Source organism: Mytilus trossulus, chromosome 12 (assembly GCF_036588685.1).
Source record: "Mytilus trossulus isolate FHL-02 chromosome 12, PNRI_Mtr1.1.1.hap1, whole genome shotgun sequence".
In the NCBI taxonomy this organism is placed as follows: Eukaryota; Metazoa; Mollusca; class Bivalvia; order Mytilida; family Mytilidae; genus Mytilus; species Mytilus trossulus.
The window spans coordinates 18,401,686-18,423,941 of record NC_086384.1 but is presented as its reverse complement, the minus strand read 5'-3'; the positions used below and the strand labels follow the sequence as shown (position 1 = coordinate 18,423,941).

General features: G+C 29.5%; 1 protein-coding gene and 1 long non-coding RNA gene across 7 annotated transcripts in view; one reads left to right on the top strand and one right to left on the bottom strand.

The window, feature by feature from the left end:
* The window catches only part of LOC134693062 (D-glucuronyl C5-epimerase-like), an 88,463-nt gene that overhangs the window by 13,151 nt on the left and 53,056 nt on the right, over positions 1 to 22,256 (bottom strand). For 4 of the 5 annotated variants that reach the window (XM_063553762.1, XM_063553764.1, XM_063553763.1 and 1 more), the window contains one exon: positions 8,985 to 9,059. The gene's annotated coding sequence lies outside the window, so the exon portion shown is untranslated. Of the gene's footprint in view, positions 1 to 8,984; positions 9,060 to 19,781; positions 19,979 to 22,256 lie in introns of those variants that run through there. The other variant, XM_063553765.1, reaches the window with a different exon arrangement.
* LOC134693063 (uncharacterized) lies at positions 2 to 11,490 on the top strand. Of its 2 annotated transcripts, none has more exons than XR_010102323.1 (4): positions 2 to 58; positions 5,395 to 5,509; positions 6,310 to 6,441; positions 11,376 to 11,490. It is a non-coding gene; the product is annotated as an uncharacterized LOC134693063 (long non-coding RNA). The 2 variants fall into 2 exon arrangements; XR_010102322.1 differs by lacking the exon at positions 11,376 to 11,490 and adding an exon at positions 8,596 to 8,756.

Here is a 22,256-nt window from a genome sequence, read left to right as displayed (position 1 = left end):
AGCTAATTCCAAGGGAAGTAATCCATGAGGAAAAATTTACCTGCTTGAAACAGCACAGGTGTGGTCTTTTCACATTATGATGATTTTGGTAGAACGAAAACAAGTTCAATTTTCACAATAGCTCAAATACAATATAAAACATTTTAAATGCCACGAAAAACTCAGTTTATATTAAATTAAAAACATTCTATTTTGTAATTGAGTTGAATAAAATAAACAATTGATGTTCTAATATGATAATGAGGGGGTAATTATACAAATGATTTTTATTTTTTGTGCAAGGCACCACCGTTGTACATTATTAGCTTTATCTCATCTGCTTGTCACCATATATCATAAGTAATAGATACCCTTTAAATAATCAATTAAATATGTAAAATAAGCAAATAAAGTATGACAAATGTTGCCTGCATCAAATTACTAGATTTTAGCTGTTAACAAATGGTAATAATTAGTTGATATTACATCTGCAGTATTATGTTTTTATGGGACACGTTTTCTGAAAAGATTTATTTTATTTATTATGCATTAGATTATAACTGAAAAGATAAAAAAATCAATTTATTTGATTTAGTTGCAGGTTTCGACTGATATTTAAATAAATCTTTTTTACTGTCCTTAAAGTATTTTAAACTCATTTCATTCACTTTGTTTGGGTAACTGTTTAGCTTTTTGTTTTAGAACCCAGAGCTAAATATAATTGTAACCCTTTTCTACTGAGCTTTGTAGTGGATTTTTGGTCAAATTTATGTTTGACCCTTCCAAAAATGTTTGCTTTACAATTCTTTTTCAGATATCGGTATAAATATTTAATAAAACTAAGTTGAAAAAATAGAAATAAATAAATTAAATTAATTAATAATTTTTTTTTTGTAAAACTATGGTCACTAAAGTACCAATACCAAATACTACAAGCAGATTTATCATCCTGAATTTGTCTGCTCCTGGAATGTCTCAAAACAGACTACTAGTGTACATGTAGAGCTCTGCAATGTAATATCAACCCATTTAAGAACTTGGGAAAGTTATTTCAATGACTGACCTCTGAATGTCTAGTTATGCAGACTTTTCAGTTACTATCCTGCAAAACTTCTGAAAAGACATTTATCCATTTGTATGGTGACGTCCTATCTTTGAGATTCTTGAAAATGATTTTTTCTCAATGGCCAGATGTTTTTACTTCTTTTACCAACATTTCTAAATTGTAAGTGATGATTAAATCAATCCTATTTTCAACTCAGCGCTACTGAAAAGCAGGGTCAGGGCTGCTTTAACTTAGTGACAAACAGGTGATAATAGGTTCGGTGGGAGGGGTAGTGTTTAATAACTTTCCAAACTTAAGATCAATTGAACTATTTTATCAGAGAGATACCATTTTTTGTTTGTGGTTGTCCCACAATATTGTTGACCAAATTTTACTCACATCAAAGGGAATATAATCTTACAATGATAGAACTTATCTTAATTTTCAAAATGATACTCAGAAAACTCCATAAAAATGGATAAATAGTTGTTGGCAATCATATGATATCTCCTTCATTTTACAAACAGTAGCAATGGTCAATATTTAATATGTTACATTCAATCAAGACAAGAAAAACAATTATTTATTAAAAAATATAGCTATATATGATTGAAATTAAATATTTATTTCTCTTATGGGGAAAAAGAAAAAATTCTTTAATGCCACTATGCTTTTTGCAAGCAAATTATGCTTACAATTCCTTGTTTGTGACATTTATTTTTCCATTTAAAAGTAATACAGCCTTTCAAAATTGAAACTAAGTTTGTTTCATGTTCAAAATTTGCGATTATCCCTCCTAAACATGCACAATAAAAAAAATATACAGATAAAATATATACTCATTATTACGTTTGTTATTTTTTAGCCACATTCAGCTTAAATATCTAGTAATTTGATGGGGACAAAAAAAAAACATTTGTCATACTTATTTGCTTATTTTACATATTTAATTGATTATTTAAAAGATATATCTATTACATATATGATATATGGTGACAACAGCATTAGATAAAGCTATAAATATACAATGATGGTACCTTGTACAAAGAATAAAATCATTTATATAATTGTAGATCATTACACCTTCATTATAATATAGGACATCTTTTGTTTTATGGATCCAACTGAACTATTAAAATTAGAATGAATTCAATTTTATATAACCTTAGTAATTCATTGCATTTTCAACCTAAATTTATAAGTAAAAAGCTATAGGAGATGGGGAGATATTCATCCATGATTTAGGGACAACACAAAATGATTTGTAAAATGTCAAGTTTGCCCATCTTTAAGTAAGAAAGAGACAGAGACCTCTAGGTCAACAAGAGTTTGACTTATGATATCACACAGCTTTCATGATTTGTTTATAAATAGGAAAGTAGAAATAAAAGATTTATGTAAAAAAAAAATCACAAAAAAAATTCATACATTGAGCGCAATTTCTAACAAAAAATTGTTTAGATTTTCAGGTTTAATTAACATCCATACAAAATAAAATAGGATTAACTATACAATGCAGCTTCTTTTTGCAACTTTATTCCGTTGACAATAGCTTGATGTAAATTTTTTACTTATATGAATTGTTAATGAAATCTTAATTTATAAAGACAAATTTTTCAAACCTTTTACTGTGGATAATATTATTCATTGGATACCAATTTTCGTGGATTTCATGGGTAAAGGTGAACCAAATTAAGTGTTGAACAAATGACAAATTTCCTAAAGGCTTGTATGCAATCTTCTGCAAAACCACAAAATTAAATATCCACGAACATGTGAGTTTTCTTTAATCCATGAAAATTGGTACCCACGAAAATAAGTGAATCCACAGTAAATTATATATGCAAAAATTTGTAAAAATCTGGAGGTATAATTTATTAAATAAATATGTCTACACATGAAAAAGTTGTTAGAAAAATAATGAGAGAACCAAATGCTATTGACTATTGAATGGTGTTACTAATCTCTTGTATTGTATATGTCTCTGGAAGAGTACTTGAGTTTAGTTTGAAATCTTATCAATGAATTTTCTAGATAGTACATTTTTCCCATATAGTAACATAATATATAGTCTCCCCATCCAGTGTAAAACCCAGCAACACTATAGAAAATGATAGTTAAGAATTACAGGTAGCTTTTACCTGTCAATAATGACCTATTACTGATATATCTAGTAAGATAAAGTATACAGTAAATTATCAATTATTGTTAAAGAGGAGATAACTCCTCAGATGTTTAACATGGTCAATTAGGACCTAATTGACCATTATTTAGTCAGAGTGTAATATAAAAACGCTTGGCCTTGTGTTACCTTTCACCGTGTACTTAAGTCAATTAGTAGGTAATGAAAAGGTCAAGGAATGACATGGATACAATATATCATGACTTCCTGTCTTAAGAAGATTGATTTTTTTTGTAAAAATGTCTTGAAGAAGATATAGCGCTCTGATTGTCTTAACAGCTGAGACTAATCCATTAATCTTCATTTTTATACAAGTATTGTTAGACATAAATGTTTCACTAAGATATTCTGAAATATGGTAGATCTGATTGCTCATTATATATTTAAATTTCATACAGAAGTTTTGTTTTCTGAATTTATACATGCACAGTGAATGAAGATGTTATACAGTTGGTTTAAAGGGGTAGAAATCTTTTCAGGAGGGAATTTATTTAAAGGAACATTTTCCACATGAAATAGAAGCAAGGCTTCCAAAACAGAGAAAATAAGAAATCTATCCATCAAAGACTAAGTGACATTAAAGCCAGTAACCATAGGTCATCTTTAATAATACAGCCTTCAAGAATGAGAAAAACCCATGCTGCATATTAACAAGCTGTAAAAGGCCCTGACATGACAATTGTACTAAACTTTTATTTTTCCTATTTTCGAGAACACTTGAAATTTCATCAATCTTCTCAAATCCTTCCCCCTTTCATTCCTTTTTCATCCCTAAATTATTGTTTCATTTTAATGAACTTAAACCTGTTGACCTTGACAAATCAAACATTGATACAACTATCTGTATGTCTTATCCAGAAAGCAATCTTATAACAAACAGAATGAAGAAGATATTTTTTTATGTAGGTATTGACCAAAACCCACACATTTAGTTAACATCAATGAGATAGTGTCATATTTATTCATTACTCTGGTGCAGTTAAAATAGACACAAATTGTTTAATTATTATCTAATCCAGAATTGGCTCTTCTAGTTCCCCACAATGCACCTGTATTTTTTATGACACACACAGAGCTGTCATGTTTAGTTACATAATTTATTGATAGATTGTTTAAACATGATATAGAGTTGTCAGTCAGAAACTGTTGGTCTGTTTACAAACTTAAACTTCATAACAATGGGAGGTAACTCTTCAACTGTCATATAAATTAAACAGTATGATTAATAAATCAAATTTAAGTCCCAATAAAATGCATGTGGTAAGAGGAAACTTCAGCGATTGTTATATAGTATACTAATTTATATTCTTAAATATCTTTACATGAAATATTTTGTTGTGGTTGCTCATTATTACAATGGCATTAACCTCAGCTGACCTTGATGATCCAAATGACCCAAATGAAGAAGGAAGATACTTTTCTCTGGATATTACACTATCTAATACCAGGAAAGAAAATACATCTCCAAAATTTGGCATTTTTGTATGTTTCTATAAGTCAAGATCAAAACCCCTATAGTGGTTTGAAAAAAATATTTGTTTAGGTCAAGACGATGACCATCTACTTTGACAAATTGTCACTCAAGCTGACCATTGTTCTTTTATGCATTAAAATTTATGAAGCTTGAAAAGAAACAAATTTTATTGTATGTTAAATTAAGTGTGCCAATATTGTATTTCACTTCATACAACAATGGACAATTCTTTAATATATATGACTAAAATTGTACTCCAATATGTATGCTCTTCCAAGGCAACTCATTTCTGTTATTTATTTTTTTATCTAAATGAGTTCCAAAATGTTATATCATATCAAATAATCGAAAGAAAATCCAACATTTTACAATGAGCTTCATAATCAGATGTATTGTAAATAAAAAATTAAAGAATGCAAACCATTATTCATGATTGCATTCTAAATACGTTCAATCCAAATGTATATCAGATGCATTCTTTATTATAGCTTCCATAGTATTATATCAATTATATCGCATAAATCAATGATGACTCAAATTTGTTTTCAATAAAATCTTTACATACATTCCTCGATCTTCTTTTCAAAAGCTTTTAAACATGTTTACCTTGTATAGGTATGAATGTATACAGATCATTTCAGATATAATGTTGTTGACATGCACAGTCGCTGTGGACTTTATTAAATTACTTGTACATTATTGTTTTCTTTCCAGGAAGGAAGAAAGATTAAATTCATAGCCACAGATATAGAATTTCCTGACAGAAAGTTGAAGATGCGGGTAGAGGTCATGATGAAGCTGTAGAGGTCGTGATGACGGTATCAGGAGTGTACTTCAACATTACATCTTATAGCACAATAAATAAAAAAAGAAACTTTCTGTACAATAAACTTCAGTCATTAGCACTTGAGTTGTGCTGCTTTTTTGATTCAAAAGCATTAATAGTGACAACAGGCTCACAATAGTTTTGAATGCATATTTACCTTAAGGCAAGGTATACCAAATTATTCATTCTAAAATAAAACGAGCAATCAGTGGCGGATCCAATGCATTTGAATTCCAATCTAATGGGGACATTTGGTTGAAAAAAGATTTATTATCATGAGAAATGCCTCACACCTTGAATCAGTTTCAACACAACCTAACAAAATTTACTTTATAGTAAATGCAGTGGCGGATCCAGGGGGAGGGTTCCAGGGGTTGGAACCCCCCCTTTTTTTTGGACGATCAATGCATTTGAATGGGGACGTACAGTTGAAACCCCCTTTGTCCTGGGTTGGAACACCCCCCCTCCTCCTTTTTCAAATGACTGGAATCCGCCACTGAAATGGAAACCTCTTTACAACCACAGAATATTAAATATATCAGATATGAAAAATAACTATATAATACAAATGTATGTGTTATTGAAATACACCAATAACCTTTTCTTAGTACTTAAACGTAAATAGATTTCCAATCTCACAATAAAGATAGAAAAAATACATTTTTATGAATTCCAAACAAGTTTTTATGATACTAGAATATAAAAGTAAAAATCAAAATGTGTTAAGCTGTAATTATTTGTATTTAAGCATATGAATTGAACCATTTAGAATAATAAAAGCCAATACTGTTATATTATTACAGAATCAATAGAAGAACCCTTGTAAGAAGATTGAACTGTTGGATAATTCTGATTGTGAGCATCAAGTGTTTTGATGCAGTTAAGAATTTGATGAGAACATTATAGTTTCTATTTTGGTTTTAAGGAGATCTGAGGTAAATCTATTGTGAGAATTTTCTGTTTTTCTGTTTTTCTGTTCTTATTGTTGAAAAATAGCAATTTAAACGAAAATTGAGCTTTTAATTAAGTAACCAGATTGATGAACTGACTTTATATTGCAATTTAGATTTCGTTCAAATTCCTGATTCGTGTTTAAATTTGTGTGAAGGAGTAATAGTAAAACTTGTAATTTTCTGCAATCTGCATTTTGAAGATTGTTTGTTTAATTATCAAATAAAAGCTTAGCATCTAGGATTTTCTTCAGAATTAAGTTAGAAAATTGGAGGCATTTTGTTGAATGGCTTAAGGCATTAAAGTTCTTTGAGATCAATTACATGATAAATGCTGCCAATGCACTTTGGGTTTTCCCAGAATTTCACTGAAATTCTAAATTTGTACAAGTGTTAACCTTTGTTCCAGAAACTGATAAATTTATCTTTAATTTTATCTAGAGAAGTCAAACATTTTATAAAATTGAGAATGGAAATGGGGAAATTGTGTCAAAGAAACAAAAACCAAAAAAGATCAGAAAACAGCCAAAGACTACCAATGGGTATTAAACATACAAATCCAAATCTTTTTTAAGATACCGTAAGACATTTTAAAATGTCAGTACTTTGTGGAAGGAACAATTGCTTCCAGTGACATTATCTTACAATGTTTTTGCTTTCCGCCCAAGAAATTATAGTTCCGATGCACACTTAGGTTTCTAAAACAACTGGAGATAACATGACAACTTTCCAAATCTATGGTTTTGGTTGGAACTCACATAATGGTTGACCTCTTATTGCTGCAAACAGCATCTGTATGTTGCATACCTATTTCAATTGAGGCTTTTGTTTTTAGTCAATCAACTTTTTTATGCAATTAATGTAATTTGAACATGCTAAACATGAGAATTTAATGAGTTAGTTCATTAGATTTGAAAATTCATTATGAAATTTCTGATTTCAATTAAGCATGTCCAATATTGTAGACAAATTGATAATGATCTCCTGATCAGAATTAAACACATGATTTATAAAAGCCTTTTGTTTTTCAATGTTTTATAAATAAAAACAAACAAATAACATGCACAACAAGTTTGTTCCCATTTATCAAACTGTCAAATCTTAACAAATGCACTGTTTTCAAAAGCTTGGATGGGAGCCAGTATTATACTTGTAGTTTAATAGTCTGAATATTAAATTTTGATAGGGTCTAATATTACACACCTAGGCATATAGAAATATACAGAGATCCTGAAAAATGGTTTTATTATTAGGTATAAAGATCATCTTCAACATGCATACAAAAGAAAAAGCACTTTAAAATTTTACACGTATCCGCTAACTTTTTGATAAATGTTGACAAGATTCCATAAATTAAATGCCTCATAAATTTGTATAAATTTGAATTAATAAGCTTGCAATTCAACACAGTTTTGAGGACCATTTATATTCACATTTTTGTTAAGATTTTAGCGAAGTAAATAGACAAGATACCCTTTTACCAACAGGGAATATCCATTAAAATAGTTTGAAATATTTGAATGTAAGAGTCAAAAGTCAATTAGCCTTAAAATATATGTTTTAAATGACGTTTAAAAGGGCCGTTTTTTCCTTTTATGTTTTGTCATGTCCATTAAGCATGTAGAAAGGATAATTTATTATTTTTTACCTTAAAGATATTTTGTTATGTAAACAGTTATTACCTTGACTTGTGAGGCAGATTTAATATCTATAGAAGGTTACGATTTAAAACTGTGACTTAACATATGCTTAACTCATATTTTTCTATCTCTCCCTCGATTTTACTTCCTTGAAATAGTCAACTCAAAGTCTATAGATTGAACATATAAGATGTTACGATTTTAAACTGTGACTTTGCATATGCTTTTCTCATATTTTCCCATCTATGCCTCCATCATGCTTCGTTAACAAAAAATAATTAATTCCTGATTGACTTGCATACAAAAAACCTTTCTATTTCCTCAGAGGATATTAAGGTTGGTTTTCATAAGAGGATACAAATATAACCTACATAATAACAATCAGCAGTGGCTCAATTGATATTAACTTAGTTCTAAACAGGTCTTGCCTTCTCTTAATTATGCTGTTTAATGTTATAATGATGATTAATTGATTGTTGGCATTTATTTCCATTTTCAGCATGGTTGGCTATAACATGGCATTTGTATTTGTGGAGGAATCCATAGTACCAAGAGAGAACCAAGACAAATGGCAGAACGATGACAATGTTTGTCAATTAAGATAGGAATTGAACACACCTCGCCATGAGCAGGTTTAGGACTTTTGGAGTTGACTGGATCATATAATCACTTTGAGTGAACTACACCACCAAGCACATTGGCGGATCCAGTGGGGGGTTCTAGGGGTTGGAATCTCCTTTTTTTGGGGCTGATCAATACATTTGAATGGGGACATATAGCTGGACCCCCACCCTTTATCCTGGGTTGGGAACCCCCTTTTAAAATGGCTGGATCTGCCCCTGAAGCACCTAGCAACAATATTGTTAGTTATATATTGATTATACTTACAGTTCAAAGCATGAGCATAATTCTCTTCTATTCCAACTGAATTATTCCTTTTCAACTTAAATTTTCATGTCATTCCTATAAAGAGAAAGAAAGTAATGGTTGAAACTAAGATGAATATAAACTTAAAAAGAGAAACATTTCAGACAAGTATTGTATTCAGAGACATTTCAGTATTTCTGTATTAATGGCAAGGTGTACTCAACTGGAAGAAGTTGTAACTAATTTGTATGTTATTTTATGCCTGTAGCTGGGATGTCTCTTGTGGAGGGGGGTATTTGGGAATCATTACACTCCCAACTTTAACAAACTTCAATCTAAATCTGGACTAAGATTGTCTTTTAATAATTTAATATTTCATTTAATATCATATTTCTTTTTTTTTTATTTGGGAGGGGGGATTGCAAACCCTCTGGCATGGGTGTGAATTTTCCAAATTTATTGTCTGCCATGACACCTCTAGCTTTGCTCATCAAACTAATTAGATCTCAAATAAACTGCTTTGTGCTTCTATTCTAAACCTCCTTTTTCTACTGCGATGTACTTAATTAGTGCATTGAATTAGTCTGGAAATATACTAAGTAACCTTGCATCATAAACCAGATATTTGTTAACCAATTATCAACCAAATGGTCAGTTCTATTTTTAGTTTCTGCCGTAACTCACCAAAGAACAGTTAGAATCATTGGCCTCAGTCAGATTTTAATTATTGAAAAATAATAAAACCCAAATTTAACTAGTATTTGTATGATTATACAGTCTATATGGCTCTCAGGGTGCCGAGAGATAATTGTTTTACTTGGTAATAAATTTGAATAATTGTTTTCAGAGAAATTGTTTTGACAAAGTAAGACGGAAACATTTAGTGCGAGTTGAACATAAAACCCATTGCACAGTCTAATGCAGTTGTTTTAAATCACTTTCACAACAGCTGTAAATTTAGATCAAGCGTAATTTCTTTAAAATGGCTTTTTTTTGGCCATTTTCTAAAAGAAATGATTTTTCTGCATGGTAGAGTTCTGAAACTATTTTAGCATGTGAAATGAAATAATGTATAGCAGGCATATATCATAATGTTATTAAATCATCCATCAGAAAACAGTCCTTTGTAGCATTGATATCATGCAATAATCACTTGAACTGAAAATATTTGTTTAAGAATTGAGATTATGACATCATAATCTCACAAGACTTATGATATGTCTTGCAATGATGGATAAAGTTTGCCGTACTATTTAATTATAACTTTGTTGTCCTTACTATTCGTTCCAAACCATTTTTAATGGCTTGTCCCTCTTTTGAATTGAAATCATGATCTCCCCCCCCCTTTTTCTCCATTATTTCTCAATATGCATATAGAAGTTAAATCATACTGGCTGTAAAGCAGAGTTCCTCAGGATTTTACCACCAAAATTGTGCATAGGACTGACACAATTTTAGTAATTTTCGATAGAATTAATAATGAGGACCAGTAGATTTTCTTCAAGTACCACCAGGGAAAAAAAGATTTCACAAACTCTGGAAAGGCATTCAATTGTACAATAATCGCTACACAATACTTGTGTCTCTTTTTAACTGAAGTCATATACCCTCCTCTCCCCCTTTTTTCTCCATTATATCTCAAAATTTATATAGAAATGAATCATACCAGCTGTTAAGGTATTCCATTCTACAGTTATCACTATAATAATGCTTGTGTCTCTTTTTAACTGAATCCTTACACCTCCCCCTCCCTTTTTTCTCCATTTTTTCTCCGTTATTTCTCAATATTACTGGCTGTTAAGGTATTCCATTCTACAATTATCACTGGAAAATACTTGTCTCTTTTTAACTGAATCCTTTACTCCACCCTTTTTTTCTCCATTATTTCTCAATATTTATATAGAAATACCAGCTGTTAAGGCATTCTAATCTACAATTATCACTGGACAATATATTCCGTCTTTTATACCCTCCTCTCCCCCTTTTTTCTCCATTATTTTTCATTATTCATATAGAAATGAATCATACCGGCTGTTAAGGCATTCCATTCTACAATTATCACTGGACAATACTCTCCACTCGACACATACCAACACAACCAAGTTTATAAATTATCAAATAAATACACTACTTCGCAAGCAATAGAATGAAAGGTCAGTTTAAGGTAAATGACCATTGAAATTGACCAGTGAATTGACCATGTAATTTATGTTAAGTCCATTATGTTGTGATAAGATAGGCTCAGTAGATAATATACTGTTGTAGGTGTCCTATTAAGTGTTGACCAACAGGTCAGTTTAGAAGAAGTGACATGATTAAAAAATTATGGCACATACAGAAGCTCAAGAAATTTTAAAATTTATTAACTGAAAAAATATTATTTATTTTACATGTTTTGAAATATAATTGCAGGTTTTTACAAGTTTAATGGCACCTAGAATTTTCTAGACAGAAAAGAAAAGGTTATTAGAAGAAGAACTACCAGTATCCTATTTGCAGAATAATGAACAGCAAGAATCAGAATATTTTTATCTTTTGTTGGTAATATCATATATAAATATTATTCCGTCTGAATTTTTGTTTAGTTAGATCTGAATTTAATTTGAAATATACAAGTACTGTATTATGTAAAAAAGACCTTAATAGACAATATTGCTTCAAATTCAAATTTTTATTTTCATTTAAACTTGATATAAAAATTTTGTCCAAAATTTTGAAGAGGCCAGGGGTCCACTAAATACTGTTTTTTCTGATAAATAAATATAGATTTTTGTTTAATTCTTCCTATTCTTTTCTGCATAGGCAAACATTTTGACTTCTCCATCTATATCCTTATCTGACCTTTCGACCTTGACTTTCTACTATTCTTGACAGAAGATTGTTCCATGTTTTACCCTGTGCCAGATATGATAGCAGAAGATATCTGTTGTTTACAACTTCTGCAACTTAATTAGTTTTCAAAACATCAGTTTGATTGAAGGGGATGAAAAATGCATTAGATGCACAATATATCTGTTTGGTATTTCCTCTTGTGTTGGTGTAATATGTTTTCAATCTGTCCTGTCCTTGGAAGACTACCATGTGATATTATTGTATTATCCCATAATTTGTATTCAGATATAGATATTGACAGATAATTTATAACTCAGGGCGATAATTTTGATTACTGGGCGATAATTATTACAAATGTTACCCTGGAATAACCTCTGAGCGACTTTAATTATATAAATATGATGGATTGAGAAATTGGACATCTAAAGTTAAATAATTATAATGTTAACCCCTAAAAAATTATGATTGTCTAAGATGGAGTCATTGATGGAGAGATATTGTCGAGTCATCCATACTTGTTACGATTTAATTAGGTTAAAATGATCTAAGACATGAACATATGTAGTTCAAATTTGCACTGAATTATTATTTACTAGTTGTAGCTTCAAAATGCTAAAATTATGTAACTTTGTTATCATTTTCTCAAGGGAGGCCTGGGTGAATACTCAGATTTTCAGTGCAAAAATGTTACACATTTCAATATTGCAGCACTTCAGAAATAGAATAGATCTAAATAAGCTGATAAAGCTTGCGTAATTGCCCTTAAGCCAATGCAAAAAACATTACAAGATATTTATCAGATGTGAACTGTGGGAAACCATATTATAGTTTAAATCCGTAGGATAAATGAATCTGTCTTAACTGCTTCACCTTGAAAGACAAAAAGAAGGAAATTTTTTTAATTTGTCTTGAGCTCGTAGAAATACCTATAATCACTATATAAATAAAAATTACTTACATAGCTCCATCTATAAGTCAGTCAATTTCTTAATCAATTATTTCATCAATAATAAATTTCTTAACCATCAGGAATATGACTTTACCATCAACAATAATTTTATAAAATTCCGATAAACTGAACAACTAATTGCAAATTACCGAAAGACCTTTGTATAACAATAACGATTCTGCAGGTATATAGAGTGACTTTAATCGATGCAAGCTTGATAGGTAAAAAAATATGGTAGAACGATTCGATCTTATATATTCAGGTTTCTATTGCATGTTCATGGTATATCGGCTCTGATTGTTTTTTCTTAATTGTCTATCACATTGAAATTGATCTAGGATTTAGTTCACGGTGATATTGACTTTTGGAGATCACAGTCCATGATCAAGGAGGTTTGAAAATCCATTTACATAATTTTTATCGAAGACAAAAATCAGAGGTTTATTTTTGTTAGTTATGCAGAATACTAGCAATACATGACAGATTTCCAATTAAAAACAAAACTTAATGATACAAATTCATGCTTTTATTTTAATCTTTGAGCTCAGATTGAAATTTGTTATATTCAGCAAATTAAACATTATTGCTTCATCAGCAATATTCACAAATGTCACAATAAGTTACAACAATCAAACATGAACCTGTCTTTCTATAGTTCATTTCCTATTTGAAAAATGATTATTTTTTTTAAATTTAGAATTTAATACATGTAGCAATATTGTGAAATTCGACATCTGACAAATATATGAGTTTAATTCAGCTAGGTGATGTGATTTCTGTAGAAGATTACCATAAAAAACTAACAGGAGGAATATTTCATCTTTTGATTTCATTGTTACCGTAGTAGGGTAGCAGTGGTAGCATTTATTCACATTATGACAATTTTGACTTTATATTCTTTTAACCCTTTATATCTTTCGACTGCCTTTAATAATTTTAGTGTTTGCCTTTCTCTATGGCCCACATCAGTAACCATGATGTTAATATTATTATTAAAAACAAGGAATAAGTTAATGAAACTGGAATTATTATTTAAATCAAAGAAATTAATAAAACAGGAAGGAATCAGAAAGTTTATCCCCCCTTTTTTTCCTTTTTTTTTTTAGTTTTCATACTGTTTTGCTATAAATCCATTTTCAAGAGCAACTTTTATTATAAAGTTCAAACTGACCTGATCTTGTAACAACTGTCCTCCAAATTAAATTGATATAAAAACTTGTAATGTTAAATCACTGTTCAACATTCACTACTAACACAACAACATGTGAACTCAGTAATGAATTGTATACATCCTAAATATATATTTTGATAAATCATAAATTTGTCAAGTATACCCCTCAAGGTCATACAAGAACAAATGAAATGTCCTAAAAGATGGACTATCATCAATTTAATTAGTTTTTGGTCTTCAATTGGCCTTGAGTTAAAAAAATGTACTTTAATTGATTGTTAAATAAAGTGACAGTAATTTTTCAACGGGTTGTCAAAAAAATTGAAATTGAGTACTAATTGCCTTAAAAAGTTATTATAAGTAATTTGTTGCCAAATGTGAAATGTAAATTTTTGAGCTGAAGGTGTTAACATATTTCTTTTGTTATATCATTTAGATAAATATAATGTGAGGAAATATTTCAACAATCTATTGTTGGTTTTAATATTCTATTTACACATTGCATTTATTTGTATTTTAATCCAATCACTCATATAATTTGATCACACATTTAATAATTTACAATAATGGAAAATATTTCACCTTTAAAAGCAATATTGGTTTAAAATCTGAAAAATTAATTTAACGTTTACTTCCATATAAAGATCTTATTATTGACACTAATTCATGTACTCTTTTTAAATTCCAATGTATTAATTTTTATTAAAAATGTTATACTGTAATATCTAAATATTATAAGCATACAAAGGTGAAAATGAGAATGAAGATTATAATCACATCTTTTTACATTGCACAGCAGCAGCAGTCACAAAAAATGTAGCATCAAAGAATTGTTGCATAATTGCTAAGTCAGGCAAATATTTTCATTGTTAAAATTTTAATTTTCTATGACAAGTTTTGTATTTGCAGATACACAGATAGTCTATTATAGAAAAAAGTCTTTGTAGGCAATGAAAAAAGATATGAATGGAAAGCTGTGACAAAGATAGTTTGTAGCTAGTTTGCAAAACCTACTGAAGTGGTATGTAATGAATAATATACAGTATCTAAAACAATCTTTTGTCAATGAAAAACTTACCACAAAAGTTTGTTTTAAATCCAGGTATTTAACATCCAAAAAAGGTAACCAACCACACAGAACCTGTCAGAACTTTGCACTGAAGTCAATTTTCGACCTCCAAATTGTAAATGGTTATGTGAACACATTCACTGACCCTATTAAGTAGTAGTTATGGCTTTTTAACCTGTAAATCTCCCTCATGAATTCAATAATATGACCTTTTTAAATTTTTGGGGAAAAGATGAGTTTTTAATCCAAAGTCCTTATCATTCACAGCCCAATTCAACCTTAAAGCTAACTATGAGTCCTAAACACTCTCCCTTTGACAAAGTATGTGTAAATTACTAGTTATTACACGTTTTATACAGTTTTATAGGTTTATATTCCATAATCCACACAGTCGGAGGCTTAATTTCGAATAAATCTCAAATTTGTACGGTCATTCAAAACTACTTACGTCCATCCCGACATCCCCAGGCTTTAAAAACCAATAAATTGATGTGTGAATTTGCCACCATAACCAGCAACTTAGTAGAGATTTAAAGAATATAAATTTGTTTGTGATTTTACGACAGATTTTTCCTTTAATCCTAACAATCCTTCCGGTATTAAATCGGCATAAACACATCTTTTTATGAGGCATTACATGGTCATGAAGTCTACAAGTTTGTGGGGGGACAAACACCGCTTGATATATGGTGACAAAACTTGATGACATTGATAAAGTACAAGACCTATAGTGTCACAAGGTTATTAGATGAAAAAGTAAAAGCTGTAAGCCGAACAGTATACTTCTCTTTTAATTTAACTCTTGGGAGTTTAGTAAGATATGGTGTTACCATTGTGTTAAAGTAGACACTGCCGTGATAAACATTTTAGACTTATTATTTAGAATGCTAAGCATCAGTCTCTGACTCTTAATAGATAGGTTGGGGCCCTAGAGTCCCCCATTTGAAAGTGAGAGGAGGCTAGAGGTAAAAAAATCAGAAAAATGCACTAAAAACAGTAATTTGAAAATTTAGAGGACCTTCCCCAATCCCCCTGAATGGCATTTGAGGTAGTTCATACCTTAACTACTGTTGATTCATAATTATAAATTGGATACCAATTTATGTTAAAAGTAGTGGTGAACCACAAATTTAAATGTTCAATTTAATACAAAATTTTCTTTAGATTTGAAAGCAGAATTAAGAAAAAATATGAAATCAAAAATTTCCTCAATCCACCAAAAAATTAATCCATAATGTATTGACTCAATGTTACTTACATGATAATGCTCATGAACTGATATCAACTGCTACTGATGAAATATTAACATTACAGTATGTAATTTATAGCCAATGTAAAATTTAACATCACTAAATTATATTCAAAGGTTAAAATTTGTCGTGATGAGAGGTGGTCTTCTTAGGTGGTTCAGATTAATTTGCATATTAAATTAGTTTTACTCATCATTTTTAAAATAATTATTAACACAGTCAGTCATTTAATTAATCAATTAGTAATTTTCTAATCATGAAATATGTTATGTTAGATGATGAATGTTAATATAGTATCAAATATTTCTTTTTTGTGAGAAATTTCAAAAAATATTTGGACCTCACCAAATTTTTTACATACAAAGTTTACAATTGTCTTAGTACATGTATGTATAAGTTTAGAATAAAAAATAATATTTCTTTTTCTAAGCAAATTTCTCTAGACCACATTTTTGAAAAGGTTGTGTTTCTGAGGCATTACATAATTGAATCTAACATCTAGTTTACAGCTTTGTTAATACATATACTAGTACTTAATAAGTACATGTATTACAGTTTAGAACTATCATTTCTTTCTTTTGAGAAAATTTCAAATTCAATTGAACCTAATTTTATGAAAAACCTCTAATTTCTGAGTCATTATATACTTGAATTTAGCATACATAGTTTAAAATCTCCTACATGTATGAAGCAGTTTAGAATAAAAACTTAATATTCCTTTTTCTGAGAAAATTTTAAATTCTATTAGACCTCACACCAATTTTTATGAAAAATGTCAATTTTCTGAGTCATTAGATACTTGAATTTGTACATAGTATAATACTAATAAAGTATACAAACCCTGGACTGTTATCTAGTATCATCATATAATCTCTATAATGATTATGTCCTGCTGGTCAGAACTAACTATCATGTTTGGAAATTGATCTATAATTGTTTGTTACTTGTTTATCTATATAGATAACACTACTAACACCTAATCTCAATCTAGTTAAAGGGGCACATGCCGTGATGTGATATCAACAACTCCATTGACTGATAGTGGACGAGCTATGACACTTGTTTCATTTCCGTGGTTAAAACTAGGTGCATGCACCCCTGGAATGTGCATTGACAGATTTTAATTCTTTATCTTTGCAATATATTATCATTTACAAATACTTGTATATATTTACATTGATAAAAGTGGTAGATCCCGAGGTGGAGCCTCCAGGGGTTGGAAACCCCTTTTTGTTTGGAAGATCAATGCATTTGAATTGGGGACATATGGTTGGAAACCCCACCCGCCCCTTTTTTTCCTGGGTTGGGAACCCCACTTTCGAAAATGTCTGAATCCACCCATGGATAACTGCTTTAAATTTTGTACCTTCCCAGTGAAAATGGAAAAAAATACAGTTTTTCTGCTTAAGGAATTTTAACATTCTTTAATTTTCTTAATAAGTTTGGGAGATTATTTTCTAAATCAATCCCATTTATTTCTTGTTTATGACAGGAGTTACTATTTTATTTGCTACTCAATTAACTGAAGAAAACATATTCATTTCATAAATAAACAAAAAATAAAAGCTTGTTGAGTTATTATAACTTAAGTATGATTAACTGATATTTACTTTAATAGAAAGAAAAAAAAATACAGAAATATAATATTATAAGCATTGTAAGCATGAAAATAAAATGCAGAGGAAATTTTGCAATTCAATGATTCCCTAACATCCGTCAAACTTTATTTAGTATGATTAATAACTGATATTAACTTTAATACTGTAGAGAAGGAAAAATTAACACATGCATAATATATGATGTTTGCAAGAGAAAACATGCAGAGATAATTTTGCATTTAACTGATTTGCTAGCAAGATTTATTATTGTAATTAAACTTTATTAGAAAGTTAGAAAGAAAAATTAACACATGCATTATTTAAATGTTTGTATGGATAATTTTTTTTAATTTTTTTTGCATTTCAAAAATTTTCAAACAAGATTACTCATTTATCAAAACTTTTATTGTCAACAGTTTGTCAGTTCAGTGATAATTTTAACATATATATGTGTAAAGAAATGCACTGAATCTAGAAAAAAATGGAATTTAATGTACTAGATCTAAGAGGCTCCATTACACATTGAACATTAATTGTCCAGATAATTTATGATAATAAGTTATGTAAATATTGCTAATTTATCAATTTTATGTGATTTTAAAAAGTAGTCAAAATATTCAAGTAGATCTATTCCTCCCAGAAATTTTTAGACTGTTAAGTCATGTATATGATTCAACAAGCAAAAACAAATTTTATAGCATTGAACCAGTGTTATTGATGTAAAAAACTAATGAGATATTTAAGAAATAATACATTAATTTGACTTTTGCATTTTTTACCACATTATTTTACAAAGAGACATACCATATGTCACTGTACCTAAAAAAAAGTAATTTCCTTGTAGATTCAGAATTTTTGAAAGAGGGGGAGGTCTTTCAAATGTGACTTGAAACTAAAGGTGAAAAGTATGGATTACCATAAATGAAGCACCATAAGAGGGGGCCCTGGGCACCCCAGCACCCTCAAAAACCGCCTAGACCTTAAAGTTGCAATATTTAAAACACAAGTGTCTGCACTTAAAGTATATATTTTGAAATCTAAATACTTATATAGCTCAGTGTGAAATATTAGAAAGATATAATGATAGTTAACTTGAAATCAAAGTTCAACCTTTGTTTTCTGATATCAGTATGAGATTGCAATTTTTTATCCTATAACACAGATGTAAAAAGAAATATAAGTCATAAGAATGTACTTGAGATTAAATGTGTAAAAAGTTATGTGTAGTTAACAGCAATTGAATAGCAACATATCAACAGAAATAGACATCTATGACTATGTTGTATCTGTTTTGCTTATTGTTTAAGGCCGTACAGTGACTTAAAGTTGATAAAGTCTACATAATTTGGTCTCTGGTGGAGTTGTCTCATTGGCAATCATTTCCACATCTTCTTATTGAATATATATATATATATATGATATCATTCTTTCCAATATAAAATGATATTCATTCAAAGAAAACAATATAAAATCAATTTTCCAATGATGAGCATTGAAATTGCAGTTGAATGGTTGACAATTCCAAATGTAAAGACAGTTCTACTTCTATTCAATAGTGACTTCCTTTAACAAGCTCACTTTAAGTTACCACACATGAGGATAAATAAGTGGGAATTACATATCTTTACAAAAATTTATGTTTAGTTTATTTTATCAAATTAACATAGGAGATTTATAATTTATCAATTTTAATTATTTTTTATGTTAAGATAAAGATACTCACACATGAAATCAAAGTATAAGATATCCCAGAACTCTAAGTTGTATCTTTCTTGAAGTTTTAGTACTGAAGTACTTAACATTCACAAATTCCAATACAATGGAAATGAGTTCTGTTTGTCTGAATTTGAAAATCAAATTTAACTTTAATTATAAAGTGAAATTAAAATAAATCTTGTTTTAACTGTTTTCATTTTGCTATAATTTGTACAACAAAGCTTAAATTTTACCTTGATATAGTGAATAACACCATCACAGACAGTTTAGCACATAAAATCTCTGTACATTTTCCAAACTCATCAAATTTCTGACAGCATAGAAACAATAGTTACTTGATAAAGATCAATATCAGTGCATCTGTTACGAATGTTTTTAATTATAGCCAATTATCTCCCTTCCATAGGTATAACAGCTACTAGGTTAGGGGTTTCCAAACACTGTAATCTTTTTTTGATACACTTGATTTAGACATTAAGTATGACAAGAAATACTCATGATCAACAAATATTGTGTAATAATGGTAGTAGAATAGTTTACACAAGGGGCAGACAACTCATTACTTTGTTTATTAATAGGGGTAATTACAAGATCATCAACACTATGTATTTCTTTGCTGATGGGATTTGGTCCTTGAATTGAGAGATTATCACCATAAATCTAAGGATTAATATGTTAGGTTAATGGAATTGAATCTGTTGGCATGAAATCCTCAGCTTTAGTTGTCTGATTTGAATTGGTTTACATTATTGATTAAGCTTTGTTCGAAAAAACAAAACGTGAAAAAAATGTTAAATTTTATGTCCATTTTTGAAAGGAACTGAATATTTTGAAAGTTGTGCTCTGATTGTAAATTATGTGAAATTATAACAAAATATAGTCAAGTTAGTCAATTAAATTAAGTCCTAAGTGAATTAAGCAATAATGAGAACCCAGTAAAGATGCAAAACTGGTTTGCTCTGGTTAAAAATCAAGTCGCCTGTCTTCATGCTGGCTACATCCTGTAGATACAGAAATTTCAGGATGTTGAAAATCTGCAACATTACGTCAGACTAGTGAAATTTTATTTTGATATGTTTTCACTAGATATTTGTATGTGTTGCTCAATATCAGGCGCCATTTAATCAGTTAATCTTTTTCACTGAGGTTTTGAGCTTTTAATTTTACATTATCTTTGCTGATATAAATGGTGATTTAATAAAGTCAATCTTTACTTTAAAGAAGTATTATACGTGGAATTATATATAAAAAAGAAGATGTGGTATGAATGCCAATGAGACGACTCTTCCCAAACTATAGGTAATTCCGTACAACCTTCAACCATGGGCAAAGACTATACTGCATAGTCAGCTATAAAGCCCCCACAAATGACAAGTAATAATTCAATTCATTTGAATTTACCGTAACCACAATAACTAATACATGTACAACCAGATGTCAAGAGGGAAACCATTGTTTCGTTTACTAATAGTTACATAACTTTATGATGATATAATTTATGTTCTTCTCTGTATGCTAATTTTTTTTGCACAAAAAACTAAAAAGCTTCATGATTAGACCAAGGGGTAATGATGGGTCTTCCATTTTTATTTTCTTTAATATTTGAGGCTATTTTTCTCTATTCTTTACATTTTTTTGGTCCATTATTCTCTATTCCTTATATTTTACCACCCCACTTTTCTCTATTCTTTTTGTTTTGGTAAATTTTTTATCTGTTCTTAATTTTACCATTTCTGTCAATTCTGTAAACCCCAATCCACACCCTCCTTTATGATTAGACAAATGAGGTATAATTTGTCACCTATTTGTTTAATAACTTATATTATATAACTTCTGTACTATACTTATTTGTTGCATATTTGTGTTGTACTATGAAGCTAATTTTAGCTGCACATGTTGTGAAATATTAAGTGAAATGCTATTGTGCCAGAAAAAGAACTGCTATGTTAACTGAAGTATATATGTTATAAACTGTAAATTCAGAAATTAATGCTTGCTTTTTTTATTGGGATAAAGTCATGCAAGATTAAAATGTGATTAAAATTTTTGTGATATTGAAAAAAATCCTATAAAAAATTGAAAAATCTGAGTTTAGATAAATGCAATAATGAGAACCTCGCAATAATATCTGAATATACAGAACACTGTATTTCAGTGCAAAAATAAATATGGGTGAAATTTTGTATTCCCACAAAATTAAAAAAAAAAGACCATGAGACCTATGCTTTTTGATTGGTTGATTTTTGAGTCTGAACTGTACAATAATCGCTCTCTAAATTTATAAGTCCTACAAGGCCTAAAGAAAAGTATATATATCAGTGAAAAGATAGACCATAAACGTGATTTTTACAATTTAACTTTTTGGAAAATAGCCAAAGTTTGATTTCATGTCCAGAAGTCAGAAAACTCATTTTTATAGCCTACATAATTATGGTCAAACATATGTTGTACAAAATTTGTACAAACATACAACACACAATTTAATTTCTGACATATGGCACTTCTGCCTATGCCAATATCTATTAACTATGAATTTCAAGTATTTATGAAACTTAAAGCTCATCTTCAACCATAAAAACACTTGAGGTTATAAGAAAATAGAGAAATGATAGTACCATAAAAACATTAGCCACTTGTCTTCTTATTTTGTAAATTTAATAGCCTTGAATACATGAGCTCAATGCATATTTTTCATTGACTTTTATTTC